Raw genomic sequence first — 12,294 nt, forward strand, 5'->3', positions numbered from 1 at the left:
TGCCAGCTCCCCGGCTCTGTGGGTGGGGTGTGCCTGCTGTAGCTATTTTGGAAAATGATCTGAATTTACCTTAAAAAATCTAAAAATGGGGCCTCCCCGGTGGCGCAGCGGTTGAGCGCTGGGTTGCGAAGCTGCCCGCGGCCTCTGCAGTGACGGTTCGATCCCCGGCTGCTCCCCGGCCACCGGAGGAGGGTCCCACATGGCGCGCAGACCTCTCCTGCCGCCCGCTGCTCCCCTCAGCAGTGTCCTTCGGTCCTTCTGCCTGCTCTGCTCCCTGCTCTGGCTCTGGTGAATTCTCTCACCCTCCCGTGCTCTGACTGTACCCAGTGCATGTATAAACAAAACAAACAAATAAATAAATTAAAAACATGCCTCTATAAAAAATAAATAAATAAAAGGAAAAAAAATTTAAAAATGGCAGGTGTCCCTGGGGTCTGGGGGTGGAGTCTCAGGCTATTACCGCAAAGGCCTGGGTTCGATCCCTGGCCAGGGAGCTGACCCACAGGGCGCAGCAGACCTCTCCTGACTCGTCCACTGGTCCCCTCAGCAGAGGATTTCAGTGGATCCGCCTGTTCTGCTCCCCACTCTCACCCCCCACACCTCTGCTGTACACCCCAGCTCTTGTGTGCATAAATAAATAAATCTTTTAAAAACAATCTAAAAATGGAACTACCGTACAGCCCACCAGTCCCCCTCTGGGGCCTCTAGCCACTGACCATGAAACTATCAACTCAAAAACGTACACCCTCTCTAATGCTTAGGCAGCACTATCATAGCTGGGTCATGGCTGCAAGCTAAGTGGGGGCGCCTGAGTGCCCACTTACGCAGCCCGCGAGGCCGCCTGCCCACCCACGTGACCCCAGCCAGCCAGAGGCGAGGGCGGAGGGCAGCCATTTTCTGCCAAGCCGAGAGTTCCAGAGCATGATGTGCTGTGAGCAAGTCAGCATGACAACGGCGAGCCCTGGGCATGAACCCGGCAGACGACTGCACAGAATAAAACACTGACGGGAACGGGCAGGCGTTTATAATGCCACGAGGCTCAGAGGGGAAGAGGTTTAAGGAACGGTCCTGGGGGGAATTAAATTAAACCAGAAAAAAGGAAAGCTAACCCGACGAAAGCACGAGGCTCCAAGACATCACACAATCTACAATGAGGAACAACAGCAGAGAAACCAACATCTCACGTTGGCCGCGGAGCAGGAGGCCTGGAGGCGGCAGACAGGAGGTGCGCTGGGGAGAGGCGGCCCGGCAGGGCTGGGGGCACCGGCCGCAGCCCCGCCTCGCCCTTGCCTCTGTGGCCTCACAGCAGCTCCTGCCCGCCCGGCCCCGGCCCTTCCAGTGGGCAGTCGGAGGGGAGGCGAGTGGACTCGGGGGCACAGGGGTGTACCCCACACGGGGACAGGGCTGCAGCAGCTTATGGACTCGCTCCTGAAGCCAAGTGGCGTCCTGGGGGCTCAGAGGGTTTGCCCTGTTGGGATGCTGGCCATGGGGGGGGCGGGGGACAGGGAGAGTCCAGCTAGATGGGGCTGAGATTCACGCCCTGGCCTCCTGGTGCCCGGCTCGGGTCAGCTGGGCACAGGGGACACAGCTTGTCTCTTTCCTTCGATGCCAAGTCTTTTTTTTTTTTGCATACAAGATCGGGGTGTAGGCCAGAGGTGCGGGGTGGGGGGGGTGAGAGGATTCCTCAGAGACAGAGTGGGGAGCAGGACACAACTCTGGCCTGTACCCCAGCTCTTGTGTGCATAAGTAAATCTTAAAAATAAAAACAAGTATTTAGGAATCACCCCTGGCTCTAAGTAGGTCAAATGTGCATCTAGAGGAACAGCCACGCCCGTGCTGCGCACTGGGGGGAGTGGGGGGTCCTCCTGGCGCCCTGCAAACGTAGGAAACAGGCCCAAGGGACGCGCCCAGGGCTGGGGCATGCGTGCCGGGCTGGAGGGCACCGTGCGCTCGCCTCGTCTGCCGCGGGGTCTGCCTAGACCCCAAATCACGCACAGCATGGACCCAGCGTCCACGGCGAGCACCCTGAAACCAGGAGGACGCGGTCCAGGCAGCGCAAGGCGCGCTCCCTGGCCAGAGCCGCCTCGGGCACCCCCAGCACCCCCCCCCCGGCTCCCCCCCGCCCCCCGCGAGCCGGGGAAATGCTGTTGCCCACACACACCACGCTCAGCTGCGCTCGCTGGCTCTCCAGCCCCGCGGGAGGCGAGGTCAGCCTGTCGGTGGGCGAAGGCCTCTGCGCGCCACGGGCCTCGCTCGCTGGAGCCGCTGGAGCAGTCGCTCGCCCTCGCTGGAAGAGCCCCCGAGGGCGGAGGCAGCCTGGGGGGCTGCTCCCCGAGAGAGGGCCGCTGTCTCACCGGCTCCTGCCCCCCGCGCAGAGGTGCTCACCCCAGAGAAGCAGGGCGGCTCCGGCGGGGCGTGCAGGCAGGGGTACAGCAGCCTCAGGACGGCGTTTCGGGCCCGGCAGTGCTGGACGTGCACTGCACAGCCTCACACATGCCGGGCTGGACGGGAGGGTCTAGACGTCCACTGTCCGGTCTCGGGCACATCCAGGTGAAGCAAGTCCCCACAACCCCCTGGCCCCAGGCACACAGGGGGCCTACAGTGGTCCGGGGCGCAGGGACCCACACACACAGCCATCCACACACACACAGTCCCTCCTGCAGAGGAGGGAGCGGCTCCAAAGCCAGACAGGGGAGGGCAGCTGCACAGGAGAAAAGGACATCCCAGAAGAAACTGGAGAAACAAAAATTGTATGACTTTGGAATAAACTCAGCATAAAATAAATGCAAACTAAATTTATTTTATTTATTTGCATAGAAGAGCTGGGGTGCAGGCCAGAGATGGGGGGGGTGAGAGGATCCACCAGCAACAGAGTGGGGAGCAGAACAGGCAGACTGACTGATATACACTGCTGAGGGGAGCAGCGGGTGAGACAGGAGAGGTCTGCTGCGCCATGTGGGTAGCTCCCTGGCCGGGGATCAAACTCAGGCCACAGCGGTGACAGCCTGAGACTCAACCCCTAAGCCACCAGGGAATTAAGTTCAAAAGAAAGTTTTGACCTGCCGGGTTAGAAAAGCCCGCGCCCAGGCTGCCTCCCTGGCCCTGACATGACAGCCCTGGCGAAACAACAGGAAGTCGAGGGAGAAAGGGGTAGGGGGGTGACTGGGGAGCTGGGACTCCTTTCAGGAAAGGAGCAAAGCAGGAGCACCCCATGACCAAAGGCCTCTCTTGGCTGGGATCTTTGCATCCTGAGGGGTTCCTGTTCCAGCTCTGGGACCTTATCATTTTGGAAATGAAATCTCTAACATAGGCAGACAGAGCATATTGGGTCGTCAAAGTGAGGATTCAAACCCCGAGAGCCGTCCAGCTGTCTGCCGTGGAGAGCTGTTCCACCACACTCAAGAGCTGGGATTTAGTTCATACAGATGGGACCAATGAGTCATGGGCCCTAAGAACAGCATTGTCAGGACGATCTAAATTGTCCTGAACTGAAGATGCACTGATGCTGGAGGAAGGCCCTGCAGGGTTTGATTTTCATTCTTGTTAAAGACTGCCCTGTGGACAAGGAAAGGCGGGGTACCCTTGTTAAGTCCAGGTTATCTGGCTCATGGGTCAGCCACGGGTGTGAAAACACTGGTTTTCCCTCAGGCAACAGATTCCTGCAAACAGGATGGAGCCTGTGAAGATGACTCTTCTACCTACTGGGGGACACTATTTTTTTTTTAAAAAAAGATTTATTTGTTTATGCATACAAGACCTGGGGTGCAGGCCAGAGGTGCAGGAGAGGATTCACCAGAGACCGAGTGGGGGGCAGAACAGGCAGATCCACTGAAATCCACTGCTGAGGGGAGCAGCGGGGAGACAGGAGAGGCCTGCTGCGCCGTGTGAGTAGCTCCCTGGCCAGGGATCAAACTCAGGCCACAGTGGTGATAGCACTGAGACTCAATCCCTGGGCCACCAGGGAGGCCCTTTTAAATTCTTTTGATCTTGCAAAACTGAAATTCTGTCACAATTACACACTGACGCCCACCCCTACCCTCCACCCCATCCCTGGACCCACCCTTCTCGAGGTGGGGTCTTTGCCGGAGCGTGTCCACCCGTGTCCCAGTGTTATAGGGCAGCCCCGATATTGAACGGGTTCCTGGCTGTGGGGCCTCACCCGCGCGCTTTAAAGGGACTTATGAATACTCTATTACAGACACACACAAAAGGTTCATAAAAGGCTTATTTACAAGAGAAAAGGAAATAAGGAAAATGGACAACTCAGGGAGAAAATAGGGAAATAAAGTCTTTCATGCGTCCCACCCGATCCGCCAACCTGGAAACCCAAAGTCACTCTCCGAGCTGGCCGTTCCGTTCGCTGCGAGCTGGCGGAGAGCCAAAATGGGGGACCCCTCCAAAGCCCACGTGTCTGGCTTTATACCACCCTGGCGGCTGAACCCCACCCTCAGGTCCCAGCCCCCTTCCCTTGGGTGGGGATGGGATATGGAGTTCCCAGTGTCTTTGGCTTTGGCCTGGGGGGGGGGGAGTCCACAGAGCCTGTGTGGAATTAGCTTTAGGACAGCCTTTTCCCCCTAACACCAGGAGTGCGGTATAAAGCGTTGACTGAGACCTGGGGAGTCAGAGCCCTTGGAGTCAGGACCTGGAAATGTGCATTTTATTAGCTCCCAGACAGGTGTGAGGGGAAACACGCCCTAAGTGGTGCAAGAGTCTGTGAACGAGAGACCGTGGCACAGCCTGTACCGGCGCGACGTGAATGGAGAGCAGTTCGCTGTCACGCGGCCGAGCCCAGCCCTTTCTGGGCACAGGTGAATTTACCGTGAGTCCCACCAGGTTGGAGCCCGGCCCGGCTGGCCAGCAAGGACACAGCAGCGGGCGCCCGGGACCTGGGGAGAGCAGGGCCGCCCCAGGAGGCATTTCTGAGGAAGTGGGTCTGTGATGTTGTTGTCAATTATGTAAAGAGAAACCGAAAGTGTAGGCTGGCTCTGCCAGGACCGCCGGCCTGGCATGACCTGCCTTTTCATTCCGCACAGGCGCTCATTTTCATACTTAATTAAAGACTCACGATCTCGCGGTCCCCGCAAAACCCACAAACTCAGACTTGCCTCTGATCGGAGGTCCAGGTGGCTCTTTGTTCCTTAAGAACTTGGCCCTGTGCGCCCAGAGCTTGCACCCTCGGCAGCTGGGCGTGGGCCACCCTCCTGCATGCCACCAGCCGCCACCCTTGTCAGCCTGAGCCCCCACCCTGCCCAGGCAGGAAGCCCCCCCCACACACACACACCCCCCCCCCCAGCGCTGGGGCTCCCACCAGCATCAGGGCGCTGCTCTCTGCTGCCCCCGCATGGATCTTGGGTGACAGGACACCGCGTCTGCCGGGCGCCCAGGGCTTTTCTCATGCTCCTGAAACCTTGCAAAGTTTTATTACAGCTGCTTGAAGCACCTGGGGGCTTTACCAGGGCCTCTAACGCCGAGTGAAACTCGCTGCACACTGGGAACCCCCCCAGGGTGGCTGCCTTCTCCCCTGCATCCCACGCCCAGGCAGGTCTCTCTGCAGGCATCGCTTGGCCGGGCCAGGACATGAGCACCCACAGCGCCTGGGAGGCCCAGAGACAGCCAGGGGAGCGCTGCTGGCTGGGGGAGCCCCTGGGAAGGCATTAGCCACCTGGCGTGCATTAGCAGAAAGGTGGCGGGTTGATGTGGCCACACATGATGGAGCAAGCGCCCCCGTCCAGAGAGGTCACCCCAAAGCCTGGAGGGGACGGTAGCAAAGGGCTGCTGGTGTTTCCAGATGTTCCAGGGAGGCTGTCCGGTCCCCCTTGTTCCATTCGTCAGTGGCCGGTTCCCGGCACCAGGCTTCACAGGGGTTTACCGCAGAGTCTGCCCCCGGCCCGTGGACACGGACTTGACTTCTCCGAAAGAACCGCGCGGGGAGAAGTAGCCGGCTCGGGCCTCCGGGGAAGCCTGCATCTCTGCAGAGACCTGCTCGCAGGCAGCTCCACTCCAGCTGTCCGGTCACGAGAGCACTTCACCCACGGTTTTACGAGAGCCCGGGGGCCTGTTCTCCACCGAGTGTGCCAGACAGACGCATCTGGTCACGGGGACATCACAAGACCCGGCCGCTGGCCCGGTGTGGGCCTTGTTCAGGCTCAGCAAATGCCTCTGAGTAAGGCCACCTCCTTCCCATGCAGAAAAAGTGCACGCTGCCCAGTGCTCGCCCTGGGCCACCAGGCAGGGCTCGGGGGATCCCGGGAGCAGAGGAGGGTGCTGGCATCCCTGTGCCACACGTCCCACTAGGCAACCCTCACGCAGCGCTGCTGGGAAGCTGGCTCCTCGCCTCAGGCCTAGAACCTCACCTGCCGGGACATGCCAGCTCTCCCCAGGCAGCGGGCTGCAGGCCCGGATCCCACGGGGCTGCACCTGTGAGTCGCTGCCTGTCCGGCTCCCTCCCTGATGGCCGCCTTAGAAAGTGGCTGGGGTCAGGTCCCCAGAGCCAGAGCTGGGGACCCAGGTGGGGTTCAGACTCAAAAAGGGGCAGGTGTGAGGAGAGGAGGGGGCCTCTGTGCCCAGTGCCGGTCAGCTGTGAGTTGAAATCTGTGTCAAAAGTTCTTTTTTTTTTTTTTTTTATAGAGGCATGCTTTATTTGTTTGCTGGTTTGTTTGTTTGTTTTTGTTTATACATGCACTGGGTACAGTCAGAAGCATGGGAGGGTGAGAGAATTCACCAGAGCCAGAGCGGGGAGCAGAGCAGGCAGAAGGACCGAAGTACACCGCTGAGGGGAGCAGCGGGCGGCAGGGGAGGTCTGCGCGCCATGTGGGACCCTCCTCCGGTGGCCGGGGAGCAGCCGGGGATTGAACCGGCGCCGCAGAGGCCGTGCGCAGCTTCGCAACCCAGCGCTCAACCGCTGCGCCACCGGGGAGGCCCTGTGTCAAAAGTTCTTAATCTCTGGGGGCCTCCCTGGTGGCACAAGGGGTTAAGACGCCTCTGCAGCATAAGTTCGATCCCCCACGAGGGAGCTACCCACACGGCACAGCAGACCTCTCCTGTCTCCCCGCTGCTCCCCCAGCAGCGGATTTCAGTAGATCCGCCTGTTCTGCTCCCCACTCTGTCTCTGGGGAATCCTCTCACCCTCCGCACCTCTGGCCTGCGCCCCAGCTCTTGGATGCATAAATAAATAAATCTTTAAAAAAAAAAAGTTCTTAATCTGTGTCGAAAGGCTAAGGGTCTGGCCCAGCGTGTGTCTGAGGAGTCCCCCACCCACGCCCTCCCTGCCCTCAGCTCCACTAGCCCTCCTGCTCAGGCCAGGGTGTCTTCGGAGGAACAGTGAAGGCAGGCGAGTGGGCACTGTCCTGGCTGCTCTCCACACCCCTCCGTGGCCTTGGAGACACGTGCAGCGCTATTAGGGACCCCGTGGTGGCATTTGAGGCAAAGACAAAAAAGAGCTGGCTTGTCCATGGCACAGTGCAGCGCGGCCCAGTCACCTCGCCTGTTCATTGCCCGCCGTGCTCATGCGCGGCCACTGTGGGCCCAGTGCCGGGGACACAGAGGTGCGCAGCCCCAGCCTGCCCTCCAGGGGCTCACAGTCCAGCCAGCTGGGCCCAGGAGGTGACAGCACAGCAGTCTTGCTGGGGGGTCCCCTTCTCCTGACATTCAACAAAGCCCCCACCGCACCCTGCATCCTGCCCTCCCGAATCAGTGCCTAGGCCCTCAAGGGTTTATGGGGCGTAGAGGCTGGTTTTGTGCAACACCCCCCCCCGCCTCAGTTTTGTCTTCCTGCCCTGGAAGCTGCAGGGTTTTGGACCAAGGAACCGAGGGAGGACTCCGCAAACCCCAAGACACGGCAGGAACGTGCCAAGAGTGGTGCCCCCGCCTCCTCTGGGGAACCACTGCTGGGGGCCACACCCCCCTCCCTCCGCCTGCGCCGGATCCTCTGGCTTTCATGGGAAAGAGTCTTGGGAACAAGTTGCTTCCAGCAACCTCTGCCGGAGAGCAGTGACGAGCAGCCTGCGGGGGACAGCGAGGAAAGGGTTCCTGCTCCTTAATCGGCTGGCAGCCCCGCACTGCGGCTGTTCCATGCCAGGCCGCAGCACCCCCGACGGTCCCTGCTGGGCTCAGGCCCTCCACGCCACCAGCTGGGGTGGGGGTTTCGTCCCCGCCCTGCAGCCCTGCCTTTGCTCGTCAGCCCAGACACCCCCAGAGGGGGGACAGACAGGGCTCCTTCCCTCACTTCCTCCAGAGGGCCCCGTGCCTGCCTCTGCTCACACCCGCAGACATGCTGGTTCCGGCCTGGTCCTGTTTCTGGGCAGCTCCTGGTAGTGGCAACAGGAGCCAGCGCCACGCCACGAGCTTCCTCTCCTGCCCAGCGCCCTGCGGTCCTCGCGGTCAGCCCGCAGTCAGCCCGGGTTCCCTCGGCCGCCAGAGGCCGGAGGCGCAGGGAGGCGCACGCCGCGAGGGTGCGGGCGCGGCGGTGGGGAGGGCAAGGGTAGAGGCGGGTGGTGGGTATTCCTGGGCCCCCTGTTGGGGCCGAGCCCCAGGCCTCCCCCAAAGGCGCTCCAGCAGGCGGGAGCTCAGGGCGGGCTCCAGGACGCGGCGGGCAGGCAACACGCGGGCCAGGCGCTCCAGGCAGGCGCGGTGACCCTGGCGGTGGCTGTCGGAGGGCGCCGTGGGCAGAGACCGGTGCGCGTCAGCCGGGTAGGGTGCGGGGTACCAGCATGGGGCGAGGCTGAGGCGCAGCGGGGTCACGCACCGGGCGCTGTGTCCAGGCAGGAGGGCGCCGGCAGCTCTTGCAGGAAGCGCATGGTCATTTCCAGGGTGCCGGCCTTCAGCTGGGAGCAGCGAAGCCTTGCGCCAGGCCATGCGGGAGGGGCCAGCGAGGCAGATCTCTGACAGGCTGCGGCGAGCACCGCCATCTTGCCAGGGGTAGGGTCCCCGGGCCGGCGCCCTCCGTGCCCCAAGACACCCCTGCCCCTGCCCGGCACTCACCTCCCTGCCCAGCAGCGGCAGATGAGCCCCTTGAGCTGGCTCCGACTCCAGCAGCGGCTTCAGGCTCCGTGGCGGTTACGCGGGTCACAGTCAGGGCCCCCCCCCACCCCGCCTCTACGCCCCCAGCCCCAGTCTCCCACCCCCACCTTGCACAGCTCCATCGGGTCCCCCAGTCTCCGAGGTAGCCCCATGATGATGGGCTGGAAAGAGGCAGCGGCTCCGGGGCCCGCGCTGTGGGAGACCTGAGCCCTCACCGCGCGGAGTCAGGACAGGAGGCCGCGCGCCAGGCTCCCCAGGTCGCTGGAGGAGCGTGCACGGCACCCTAAGGAGGCGGTGTCGCCCGCCCTGCCCCGGGTCACCTGCAGGTCCCCCCTCCTGGCCTTTGTTCCTGCGCTGGGCTGGGTTGGGGGAAGGGGGAGAGCTGGGGGCGCGTCCCCCCATCCCAGGAGCACCCCAGCACCTGTAGGGGTGTATGTGAGCGTCACGGGTGGGGCCAGACCGTGCCTAGCGCTGGCTGTGGCCCCTGCTGCTCTAAGGCCCTGTGTTCATTCGGGCTCAGCGCCTCCTCTGGGGGCCCAGCCCTCACCCGCCCGGCCCAGCAGGTGGCAGGCACTAAGGGGCGGGGCTCAGCGAGCTCCCAAGTGGGTTTCCCCTCAGGCCGTCCCCCCACCAGGAGCTCTGCCAACTGAAGGGCTGGGCCGGAGGGGAAGCAGGCCCGGAGAGGGGTCTCCACCAGTTGGGTCCCGGCGGCTGGGGACCTGGCCGAGGCAGGACGAGCGCCGGGGGCTGGACAGCCCGCCCGCAGCCCAAAGGGCTCCGTCGCATTCTCGTGGCTCTGGAAGTTAGTCTCATCCGGCTCCAGGTGCTGCCCGGGGAGCCTGAGGTCCAGGGAAGATGAGGCCGCCCGGGAGCCCTGCGCGCTTTCATCTCAACTGGCCCCCGGGTTCTCACCCCCGCACGGGATGGGTGGGTGGGGAGGTGCAGGATGACAGTTCCACACCCCAGAGGCCCTCCGGGCAGCCTCCCAGCGCAGCTGCTGCTGACTGGCAGGGCATCCCCTGCCCATCTGCTCGGGGGCAGCCCCCCCCAGCCGACTGGCGGGGCAGCGGTAGCTCAGGGAAGCGCGCCACTGGCCGCCGGCCCACTCCCTAGTGGCCGCCAGCAGACCCCACCAGCCGGCCAGAGGAGGCCCCGGCCCGGAGTCGAGGGTGCTGTCCAGGGTGCTCCCCCACTCACCACCCAACCCCCCAGGCCTCGCCCCTGCTTGCTTGGCGGGAGAAGCCCAGCGTGCCCATCGGAGAGCGGCCGAGCGGGCTGGGAGACACGGCCCTCAGCCACACGGACCCCTCTGGCCCACCGAGGACCCCCGAGCCTGCATCCGTGGAGCATCTGGCGTGTATCGTTAACCCCAACAGACCAGGCCATGGGAATAAGTCGTCCCATGCATCCCACAGCAGGGCCCGCGGGGCGCCGGAGCCCCTCGCCCCTTGCGACGCTGAGCCCAGGGCCCCGGCCGGCCGGCCGTCTGCAGAGCAGTTAGGGACTCGTTAGGGCTCAGAAAAGCACCGCGCAGCTCCCGCAGCCATGCCCCAGATGCCTCTCCCCGGCCCTGGCCACACACCTGGCTCACTCGGCTGGGCGTGCTCCCCCCAGCCCCCTGCCCCACGGCTGCACCCTCCCCGAGCGGTCCCAGCTCTGGGGGAGAAGCCGGAGAGCAAGGTCCCCCCTCAGACACCCCCTTCCCCACCTGAGTCTTCAGAACAACAGGAGCGAACTCCCTTTTAAGTTACCCTAGATTTTAGAGGTCTTTCCCCCCACGTTCCTTTCAACTGAAGGATCCTGGGGGTCTTGTTGGTTATTTGGAACAAGAGTCATTTATAACCCAGAGAGCTGAGTGGGCCGGGTTTTAGGGTGCAGGCTTTAGGGAAGTTGGGGCCTTTCCACCCCCTGGGTGGAGGGACACTCTCCACCCTCTGGCCCCTGCCCTTGGGTGGGGGGGGTGAGGATTGAACAGGTGCTTCCCCCAAAGCTAGGGTGGGTGGGTGTGAACCTAGCAGAGAAATGAGGGGATCCCCAAAGCTGACATCTAGAGACAGTGGGGGTGTCTGGGCAGAGGGAACTTCAGGGGCAAAGGGAAGAAAGCACTCTTCTGTTTGTGAACCCACAGGCAGGATATGTAAAAAAAAAAAAACCAAGCCAGGGGACTCCCTGGTGGCACAAGGGGTTAAGCACAGCACTATGAAGCTGTCTGCACCCACTGCCGCACAAGTTCCATCCAGGCCAGGGCGCTACCCACAGGGCGCAGCAGACCTCTCCTGTCTCCCCGCTGCTCCCCTCAGCAGTGTATATCAGTCAATCCACCTGTTCTGTTCCCCACTCTGTCTCTGGTGAGTCCTCTCACCCCCCGCACCTCTGGCCTGCACCCCAGTTCTGGGGCTACCCCCCAGTACCCCTCCATGCCTAGAAACACCTGCAGTTCACGTCCTGTGATGGCAGCGGGCTTGTATGCACAAATAAATAAATCTTAAAAGAGAAAAAACCAACAGGGCCTCCCTGGTGGCGCAAGGGGTTAAGACACAACCTATGAAGCTTACTGCAGCCTCTGCAGCACGAGTTCCATCCCCGGCCAGGGAGCTACCCACAGGGCGCGGCAGACCTCTCCTGACTCCCCGCTGCTCCCCTCAGCAGTGGATTTCAGTAGATCTGCCTGTTCTGTTCCCCACTACGTCTCTGGCGAATCCTCTCACCACGCGCACCTCTGGCCTGTACCCCAGCTCTTGTATGCACAAATAAATAAATCTTAAAAACAATGAAGCCAACCCAGAAAAACTTGAGAGTAGGGACCGTGGCAATACCTGCATGTGGTGTGGGGGTCAGACAAGCCGGTGATGCTGGCGTGGTGCCCAGAAGGCAGGAGGGCTTCCAGGAGTACGTTCTTACTGGCTCGGCTCTCCACACTGGGGACCACCGTGGGCCCCGTGCAGCCCAGGCTCTCACACCTGGCCACAGGGAGGTGTCCCTCGGCCACCGGAGAGGCTCAGGGCTCCCCGCGCCCGCTGCCATCACAGGACGTGAACTGCAGGTGTTTCTAGGCATGGAGGGGTACGGGGGGTAGCCCCAGACAGCGGAGGTGCTATGGGTGCAGCACCCCTGGGCGAGGTGGGCAGCTCCAGCGGGCAGCAGGCGCCAACCAAAGCACAGGGGCTGCCGGACAAGATTCCTTCCTCTCCTGGCCTGAAAACCGCCGGGCAGGGGTCTCAAGCCCCATGGCCCTGGTGCCATGAAGGGAGTGAGGCTGGGCTGGATGGCGGGAAG

Source organism: Talpa europaea (assembly GCF_964194135.1).
Source record: "Talpa europaea genome assembly, chromosome: 9".
NCBI lineage: Eukaryota > Metazoa > Chordata > Mammalia > Eulipotyphla > Talpidae > Talpa > Talpa europaea.